Source organism: Manis pentadactyla, chromosome 1 (assembly GCF_030020395.1).
Source record: "Manis pentadactyla isolate mManPen7 chromosome 1, mManPen7.hap1, whole genome shotgun sequence".
NCBI lineage: Eukaryota > Metazoa > Chordata > Mammalia > Pholidota > Manidae > Manis > Manis pentadactyla.
In genome coordinates, this window is record NC_080019.1 from 158,007,159 (window position 1) to 158,017,059 (window position 9,901).

The window sequence follows — 9,901 nt, forward strand, 5'->3', positions numbered from 1 at the left end:
CGGTGACTTGTGTAAATGTTAATTTCCCTTGCTTGGGAAACTGCAGCTCCTGACTGTGCCAAGTTTCAGCTTATTGTTGAGATGGCAGGTTGGGTCATGATATCTTAGTGTACTCCTTCTTATCATTTTGTCACTGTTGGGCTCATTAATCAAGGCTGTGCTGATTCTATCTTGGATGTAAATTAGTAAGGTGTGCCAGAGTCACTGGGGACTATGGGAATAAGAAAAATAAAAGCTGAGAAGTGAGGAAGTCTCCCCAAATGCAAGGTGTCAATAATAGAAAGTATGAAAGGAAAGTTTTATACAGGGAGAAAAGATCCAGAGATTCTATATTCTGTTTAATGTGAATTCCAGATGGAGAAAATTGAGAGGAAAGTGAATAAGCATGAAACAATAGAACAGAATTTCCCCTAAATAAATGGCAATGAAGGGAGATTTTAGCTTTAAGCTTGGAAAGGTGCTCTAAGATATGTGCAGTGACTAGAGGGACTGGGTTTCTGGACTAAACCAGTAAAAATGAGAAAAATCCCTTCTTATGCTTTTAAGTTCATTTTATGAATATTATTGTTCTATTTTTAAGTCTAGCAAATTTTAACAGTTTTAAGGAGACTTTAATGTTTGGGCATAATTTTAAACTTAGATAATTAGATTCCCCTTTTAATATCTTAAACTGTATTTATGAGTAAAATATTTTTGATATCCTTCTCAAGAAAAGTACTTCAATTAACTGAACAAATCTTCCTAAGTTGTTATTCTTACATATCTAATTTATTAAATTTATACATGTGGTAAAACAAGTGTTCTTAGAAATCCCACTATTGTGTATAAACTTAGATTTCAACTTAAAATTATAAGCTTAAAGCTTATTCAGTTGCACATTTATTAATTGAATTTATAAGACTAATCTTCATAGACAGAATTATTTTTAAAATTATAAGTACCTAAAATGCTAAACATGAACAATTCCTTAACACAAAAATTTCTTTATGGTTTTGATTCTCTTAAATGTTTCTATACTTAATTCTAAGTCTTCCCATGTTAAAATAGTCTTCTTGTTAAGAAAATGATTTGTTTAGGACAGATGTCAAGGATGTCAAGGAATACCTACTATGCTGGTTGAAATGTTGGACCCAGATATTGATGGGACAGGATTCTTGACAGTGACTCTAGTGACACATACAGATCCTATTATTTGTAGTCACTATACATCAAACCCTCCACACAGGTTGTGTCACAGCCTGCTGTAGCATAGGAAAGGCACTTCCCTGAGTTGGAGTCATACTTAAAATATCTGTTCTTTCTGCTTACTCATGAAAATCTGCAACCCCTATCCAGGCTGTCATGTCACTTAATGGGATTTCATGATCCTTTAGCTCTTAAGATATTTAAATATGTTTCTTTCTAGGCATAAAGACTTTTTTCCCCTAAGCCTTTGTTCCCATATATTTCCTATCTGATAAGACTACTCAATTTTCACTATTATTTTTTTTCCATATATTTCCTATCTGGTAAGTCTACTCAATTTTCAAGCTATTAAAGCAATATCCCAATAAAATCTAGGTCACTTTCTTTTAAAGGTAATTCAACCCACAGCTCTTGGTTGTCAGTATTTCACAGCCTTTAATTCTTAAAAGCAGGGGGCAACATGTCTTTGTTCAGTCAATGTGTGTATGAGCTGTGGGAAAAATTGCTATGACTAATGTGAAATGTTGAAATGGAGGCAAGAAAAAACCTCTGATCTGGTTCCTCTCATGAAGTTAGGCTGTTCTGCCTGTTTTCAAATGTCTTGAGGGAGGTTTAAAGATTTTAAGTAAGAATATGGGGGTGGAAACCAAAATAATTCCTTACTTAAAGATTTGTGCCTGAAGCCAAAATACATCCAGACTCTAAAACATAGGTGTAATCTCACCCACATAAATATGCGGGGGTTTAGCAATTTTGGATGGAACAACTCTCTCATCTGCTCAGAAACTGACCCAGATTTTCTTTGCCTCTCAGATCAAATCTAAATTAATTAGCATTATAGTAAAATGAAGTAAAATCACTTCAGTTGAGTGTTCTTCGATATGCAATTATGCTCTCATATTGTTCAAAAACACCCTTGTGCCAGTCAGGCTGACATGTTCTCTATTCCCCCAAACAAGTTTGTTGTGATTTCCATATTGATATTACATAACCACCCTCCCTGCCCTCATCCTCACAGCTTAACTTCTGGAGCTTCTTTAAGGTCCAGTTCAAAACCTTTCTTTGCTGCAGCTTCATACTGCTCTCTTCTGTCTATAAATGCCTACAGCACAGAGCCCAGAGTAGCACTGGATTATATTCTGTTCAGTCCACTAATTATTTTTATATATAAATTCTTCCTGCCTAGTATTTGTAATCTCCTAAAGACAACCATACTTCTTTTGTTTCTATTGTAATACCTAAAGGATCCTACTCAACCTATAGGATTGGAAAACGAGCTATAGGAACAGAAAGCAGAGAGAACCAAAGGAAGATAAAATTTAGAGAAAATAGGTCCCCAAACATTGTCTATGGACTCTGACATTAGTGAGTGATGTGTCTAAGACTAGTGGCTGAGCCTGTGATAGGGTATAAGTGCCCTGACACCAAAGTGAGGGCCCTTTCCATCTCAGAGTTTACACTGCTGCATAATGAATGGCTCAGTTCCTTCTTAGATGGGCCTGCCTTATTTTAAAGACACTCTTTCCCCACCCTTGCTCCCCACACAAGCGTCCCATTCAGAGGGAGAGACCTCAGCTTCTGTTCAAATATCTCTGGTGATTTGATCTGATGAGAGGTTGTCTTAGCTAGGCTGCTATAACAGAATAATACAAACTTGGTGGTTTAAACAACAAGCGTTTATTTCTTAACGTTCTGAAGGCAGGGCGGTTTGAGCTTAGATCCGATGTTTGGTGAAGACACGCTTCCTGGAGTCCAGATGGCTGCCTTCTCATGTGCTCACATAGTGGAGAGTTGGATTACCTCTCTCTCTAGTCCCTTCTTCATAAGGGCACTAATCCCATCACAAGGGCTCCAGCCTGATGATCTACTTACCTCACAAAAGTCCTACCTCCAAATATGATCACCCTAGTGTTTAGAGCTTCAGCATATGAATTTTGAGGGGATACAATTGTTCAGTCCATAGCAAAGACCCAGGAGATGGATGAGGCAGACGCACCATTCTTCCCAGCGTATGACACCTTTCCCACTCTCCAACCCCCAGGAAATATGTCTACGTTTATTTCACATCTACAGTGCCTACATTATGGATGAATGTCTGAGTGCTGAAAATACTGCATAATAGGCTTAACAGCAGGAGACAATAGCACAATGCTGCCCTCTAATGACAGAGCATAGAAACACAATTTATAAACCAAAGTACAGGTTCACATCCTAAAAGCTTTCTTAAGCCAAATAACAAGCCAGATCACAAACATTGTTAGAGATAGAGTCTGGGTTATTTTTTAAATTCTTAGATTTTAATTTGTTATCACAATAACCCATTATTATGGATTGAATTGTGTTCTCCCCAGATTCATTTGTTCAAGTACTAACCTCCAATATGTCAGAATGTGACCTTATTTGGAAACAAGATTGTTTTAGGTATAATTAGTTTAGTTAAGGTGAGGTCGTATTTATATAGGGTGGGCTCCCATACAATATGACCGGCACTTTATGAAAGGGGAAATTTGGACACAGATGCACACACAGGGAGAATGCCATGTGAACATAAAGGCACACATCAGGTGACATGTCGGCAAGCCAGGGAACACAAATGATGCCAGCAAACCTCCAGCAGCTGAGAGAGAGGGCTGGAACAGATTTTTTCCCTAGCTCCTTCAGAGAGCATGGTCCTAGTATTAACTTGATCTTGGACTTCTTGCCTCCAGAAGTGAGACAATAAATTTCTCTTGTTTAAGCCACTCAGTCTGTGTTACTGTGTCACAGCAGCTGTAGAAAATGAATACATCCGTTGTTTTCACATTAGTTTTAATCAAGCCTTATGTTTTAGACTTCAAAATAAGGTATATATTTGAACTGGAAAATAGTAGGCTGAAGGTAATTTAGCAAATGCCAGGGATGAAGATAATTATTACAAATCATAAAATTTATTATCCTCATTGAGAAACCTGCTGACAACTTGGATGGGTAATACTTTTAGCTGTTTTGTGGTCCCACACAAGTTGGCAAGTTTCCTTAACTGGTCTTTTTGTCATTCAACATTCTCCAGGTAGGAATGCAGAGGAAACCCTTGTAGAATACATCACTTATCAACTGGTGACTTCTGCATTGTTAGCTTTGGTATATTCTAACTTTGTATATGCCTGCTCTCTAACTAGATCATAAACTCCTTGAGCATCATACACTATTATTAGGTTTCCTGGAGAGAATGGGCCTTGTCTGGAAAATGCGTGGTGCTTGTCACAAAGTGGCCCCTGAATTAGTCAGGGCTGTTAGAAACAGAACCAATATGTATCTCCTACTGGAGAGAGAGAGGGAGAGACAGATTGAGATTTATTTTAAACAATTGGCTCATGTGACTGTGGCAGCTGGCAAGCCCCAAATCTGCAGGGTGGGCTCCTAAGCTCTTAAGAAGCCTGGCTGGGAAGTATTGATGCTGCAGTTTGAGTCCAAAGACAGTCTGCTGGCAGAATTCCCTCATCTACCATGGAGGTCAGTCTTTTCTGGGGAAGGCCTTCAACTGCTTGGATGAGGGTACTCTGCTTTCCTCAAAGTATATAGATTTAAATAATAATCTCATCTAAAAAAATACCTTCACAGAAACATCTTAAATAATGTTTGACCAATAACTGGGTACCATGGCCTAGTTAAGCTGACACATAAAATTAAACATCATAGCCCTCTGAATTCTGCTTCCCAGTGGAATTCATGCCTTTTTTTAGCCCCTCCAGTATCAAATCTGGACTGGCCATGTGATTTTCATTGACTAATAGAATGTGGTGAAAAGAGTGAAATGGAGCAAATTATGATCCTAGACCTTAAGAGTCCTGCAGGTCACACTGCTGCTGTGTTGGAACCCAGCCGCATGTGAGGGCAGCAAGGTTGTCCTGCTGAGAAGACCTCAAAGAGGATGAGGCCCAGGAGGAGAAAAGGCCATGAGGTAGGACAGACAGCCATTCAATGGCCTTTCTAGTCATCTTAGCTGAGCTCCCAGACATGTGAGAAAGGCCATCTTGGATTCTTGAAGTTCTAGTCAAACTTCCAGATGATTTGGATAAATGAATATGTGGAATAAAGCCATCCCGGCTGAGTCCTGCCCAAAGTACCAGATCATGAGCAAACAAACAGTGGTGTTTTAAGTCACTGAGGTTTGGAGTGGCCTGTTAGGTAATGGTAGATAACTGATATTTCTACCAATGATTCCTGTAAAATAATTATAAATGGACAAATTTAGGATCTGGAATATTATCATGTCACAGTGAAAACAATAGCACTATTTTATGCAGGACCTTGAAAATATCAACTCATCTTGCCTCAGATAAGCTTATGATTTCATACTACTATTTTCAGAAGGACTAGTGTTACACAGGACTGATGTTCTTGGCTGAAGCTCTTGTTTAGTTACCATAAATTCTGGGTTCTCCTTTAACCTGAATCAGGCTTTTCAGAAAGCAAAGAAGAGAATCAAACTATTTCCTGCTCTATGCCTCTCAACCTAATCACAGGTGTCCATTTTCCTCCTTTTTCAATCTTGACCACATACCTGTGGTCATCAGCTCAGATCTGGGGGATGTGAAAAGGGAAGAGATAAAGGAGAAAACAAGAAGCCTAAAAGGAACAAGTCAGAAGAGAGGAAGAGAAGAACTGCAGATCTTTGGAGCAAGGCAGAAGTAAATTTAAAACTAAAAAAGAATTTGAGGCTTCCTTTTCTTTCATCTTCTGCAGTACAGAGAGGTTGATTCAGGGTTACATTTATCAGAGTCCTGCATCTTCCATGGACACGTATTTTAGTTTCAGAAGCAGCAAACTTCTACTAGTATTCAGTGAGATACTTTTCACAAAATGATGTTTTACCCCCACGAAGCAATCAGCCCTCAAAATCCTATCTGGAACACTTGTCTCTGGGGAGCAAAGAAGGCATCTGAAGAACAAAGGCATATAGAGAAGAGGGTAGTGAAAAGGTGCAAAGAAAGGTCAGTGACTTGGTGACTTGCTCTTGGCCTGGGAAAGCTTTCTTGGTATCTTTCTCCCTGCCCTCCATGGACCACCTAGTAAAACAGAGTGGGTAGGGTTGTATAGGTATACAAACAGGTGAATTCAAGGGTTTCTCTGTTAATAGTAGCTCAGAGCTTTTAACTAATGAAGGTGTAGCATATGAAATGGAAGGGTTTCCAGTGGAGAAAGTCTGAGCTGTAACATGTGGGGAAGTTGCAATTGGCCTTTGTCATCAATATAATGGGAGGTAAGGTAAGCTAGTTTCTATGTACTTAATTCTCCATTGGGGTCTAAGTCCAGATTGTAGGGAAACAAAAGGGATCTCAGAACTTCTTGATGCTTCTGGGTACAAGCTTATTTCAAATCTGGTTAATAAGTGAATAAGATAAAACAAAGAACAGTGGTTTCACAAATGGCAGAAATATATGCTCCTCATGAATTTTATCAGGCTTATCTGAAAATCTGGCAATCATTAAAGCCATAAGATTTCCCACAAACATTAATAAAGGAATATCTGATTACACAAAAGGCCGTTTAATTTCTTGCCATTCACTAATTTACTGCAAATTCCTTTGGGAGATTATTTCCTTTGAGAGAAGTACACGCAGAACAGCAGTTACCAAAATTCAGCAGGCATTAAGTGGAAGGACTGGTTAAAACGCAGATTTCTGAGCCCACCCCCAGAGTTTCAGATACAGTAAGTTTTCTATTTTATTTAATGGGTTATAATCTGTTATAAATTTATAAATGGGTAATAAATCTGTGAATGCTTAAACTGTCCCTGTTTGGTAATGGGAAGTCACTTTGTGTCCATTTGCTACGTACCCATCACTCCTTGAACATTTCTTTGCTTTCTGGCATGGGATAGTCTAGACTCATCTTAGATTTTCCCTGCTCCAGTCTTGGAATTAGCCATTTTTACAAGAAGCAATGTCCCTTTTAGTGGAAAATCGTTTTTAGAAATCAAGATCTGAGCTCTACGTGTGCTAATGCTAATGGGCGTCTCTGCTTTCAGAACCTATGAGCAGCTGGAAATAGAGAATATCTGTATGTAAATGTGTCATATATATTATAAATGTACATATATAAATTTGTGTGCATACATACACTTCTGCATCTATATTTTATATATTGTTATATATAATGTGTTTTTGAATATACATTGAAATATGTATTATTAAAAAAAATATATATATATATATAGAAAACCATGAGTCTATACCCATACACACATCCAATTCTAGTTCAACACTCTAGGTTTCTATTTTTTTAAGGCACAGTGGAAATTATTTAGTTCAAGTGTTGAAAATGAGATGTGGAAAAAAGAACTTCCTTTGAAATACTCAACTCTGTTGTAGTCATCAGTTTTCTTCTTGTGGATATAAGTTCATGACTGCATTCATGCACTGGTCTGAAAACCATCTTCCCTGAAGGATATTGGTTCCTTCAAAATTAGCAGCCTGTAGCTTTTCTTCCATATTTTTGATGACCTGTTTCAAAATTCTTATGGAATTCAAGTTTTCTCCCTTTCCATATTTGTAACTCCCTTCTCCTAGAGTGAGGAACTGACTTCCTTTATTCTTACATGTTTATCTGTTTGACCCATCAGCCTGTGTGTAACAGTCTCTGATCAACAGCCCACACCACCCACGTACGGATACCCTTCTCTCCCTACTGGGGTCTAACTCTCTATCCTTAGGGGCCACCCTGTGTGGGCAACCTTCTCACTCAACTCTAGCTCTGACTTCCCATGCCAGCCAGCCTACCCGTGCACATGCTCCCCTGATCCCTCTCAGTCTCTGAAGGAATGCCCTCCACTCCCTGATCTGGCTGTGATTTTTTGTACTGAGCCGTCCCTTACCTGGACACCTTGCTCGCTCCTTGGTCCTGACACCTGCTGCCGGCCATCATTTCCCATCACACGGGTGCCGTATTCACTCTGCTTAGGGGCTGATATCTCATGCCCATGCCGGGCTCTCCCTGACCTTTTGCCCTCCCTCATAGATGTCCCCTCTTTACCCTACTGGGCTCTGACATCCGCTCTGGACTATTGCTCTTCTCTACCTCCACCACAGATACCTAATTTGCTCTTCTCTCAAGTCAGGTGAGCATCTTATAACCAATTTAACTCTTTATCAGCTTGCTTAAGTGTTTTATTTAGGTTTTTTTCCTGAAGTTTTTACTTATCTTTCATTTGGAGCATATTCCTCTGTCTCCTCATTTTGTTTGACTTTCTGTGTTTGTTTCTGCGAAACAGCTACCTCTCCCCGTCTTGAAGGAGTGGCCTTGTGTAGCAAGGAGCCCTGAGTAGCCTGCATGAGCCTGGCAGCTGCAGATGATTGATGGGAGCTGTAGTGGGTGCAGGCCTGGTGGTCCCTGGGTGCTCCATGCTGGGGCCACCCCGCTGGGGCAGCAGGAACTGAAGTGGGCATGGGCTGGGGGTGACAGGGGTGCTCAGTGCAAGGGGCACCATTGTGAGATAGCCAGAACTAAAGTAGGTATGGGCCAGGGGGTCACAGGGTGCCTTGTGCAGGGGGCACCCCCGCAAGACAGCCTTAGGCTTCCTGGGTGCAGGCTCGGGTGTGTGTCGGTGTGCACTGCCCTAGCGCTGCCTTGCAGAACAGCTCGACCTGGTGTGGGCTAGAGGCTGAGGGCTTGCTGAGGTGGCAAGCTGGCTAGAGCCCTCAGCCCCTGCTCCCGTCTGTGCTATCAAGGAGGAGGGGGAAGGTAACAATGGTTACACCGGCACCTCTGACCCCTGAGAGAGTTCAGCAGTTTCCCCACCATTTGGCAGAAGCTCAAGGGTTAGTAAATTGGTTTCCTTCACTTATATTCTAGTTGCCCTTGAAACTGAGATTTTTTCCTGTGCCCCAGGGCAGGTGAGTCTGTGCTGGGTCCCTCAGTGCTATCCCTCCCTCTCAGTTCCTAGAGTTGGGGGTAGGGCGCCCATTGTGCCTGTGGCTCCTGCCAGGCTCTGTGTGGTCTCCAGCCTTGTGCAGAAGCTGTTCAATAAGTCCTCAGTTCTTCAGGACGAATTGCTCTATGTGCAGGTGTAGAATTGGTGTGTCTGTGGAAATGGGGAGTCTTCGTATGCGGCCATTTTGGACCTCCTCTCCCAAATCTCCTCTTCTTAGAAGGCCACCACTCATACTGGATTAGCACCCACCCTAATGACCTCATTTTAGCTTGATTATCTCTGTAACGATCTAGCTCCAAAAAAGGTTAGTGTCTGTGGTACTGGGAATTAGGACTTCAATGCTCAGATTTTTAAGGGGACACAATTCAGCCCTGAACAAGTAAGTTGTAATACTGGGCCTTAGTGCTTTTCAGAATTCACCCTGTGCCAGTAAAGGCCACTCATGAAGTGCAGCTGTCACCGTGTGGTCTCCTGAAAGCAATGCAATACTGGAATCACGTGCGTGCCCCTGTTTAACTCTCCTGAACAACCTACAACCTACTTCATTTCCCAAAGAGGGAGTCTTGTTCCTTGAAGTGCCTGCTAGTCTACCTCTGTAGACTCTCCTAAATCAAAAGCACAGGGAGCTGACCTGGTTTGTCTTTCTTGTTACCTTCCACACGTTCTTCTTGTCTGGAAATTTACACTTTGACCCTGTTAGCTCTTCCCTCCCCTTCTTATTTATTGCCCTGAGTAATCTTCCTTTACCCATGATTCCAATCACTTTTTTTATGCTCTCACTCAGTGAAGGATGAGATAGTTGCA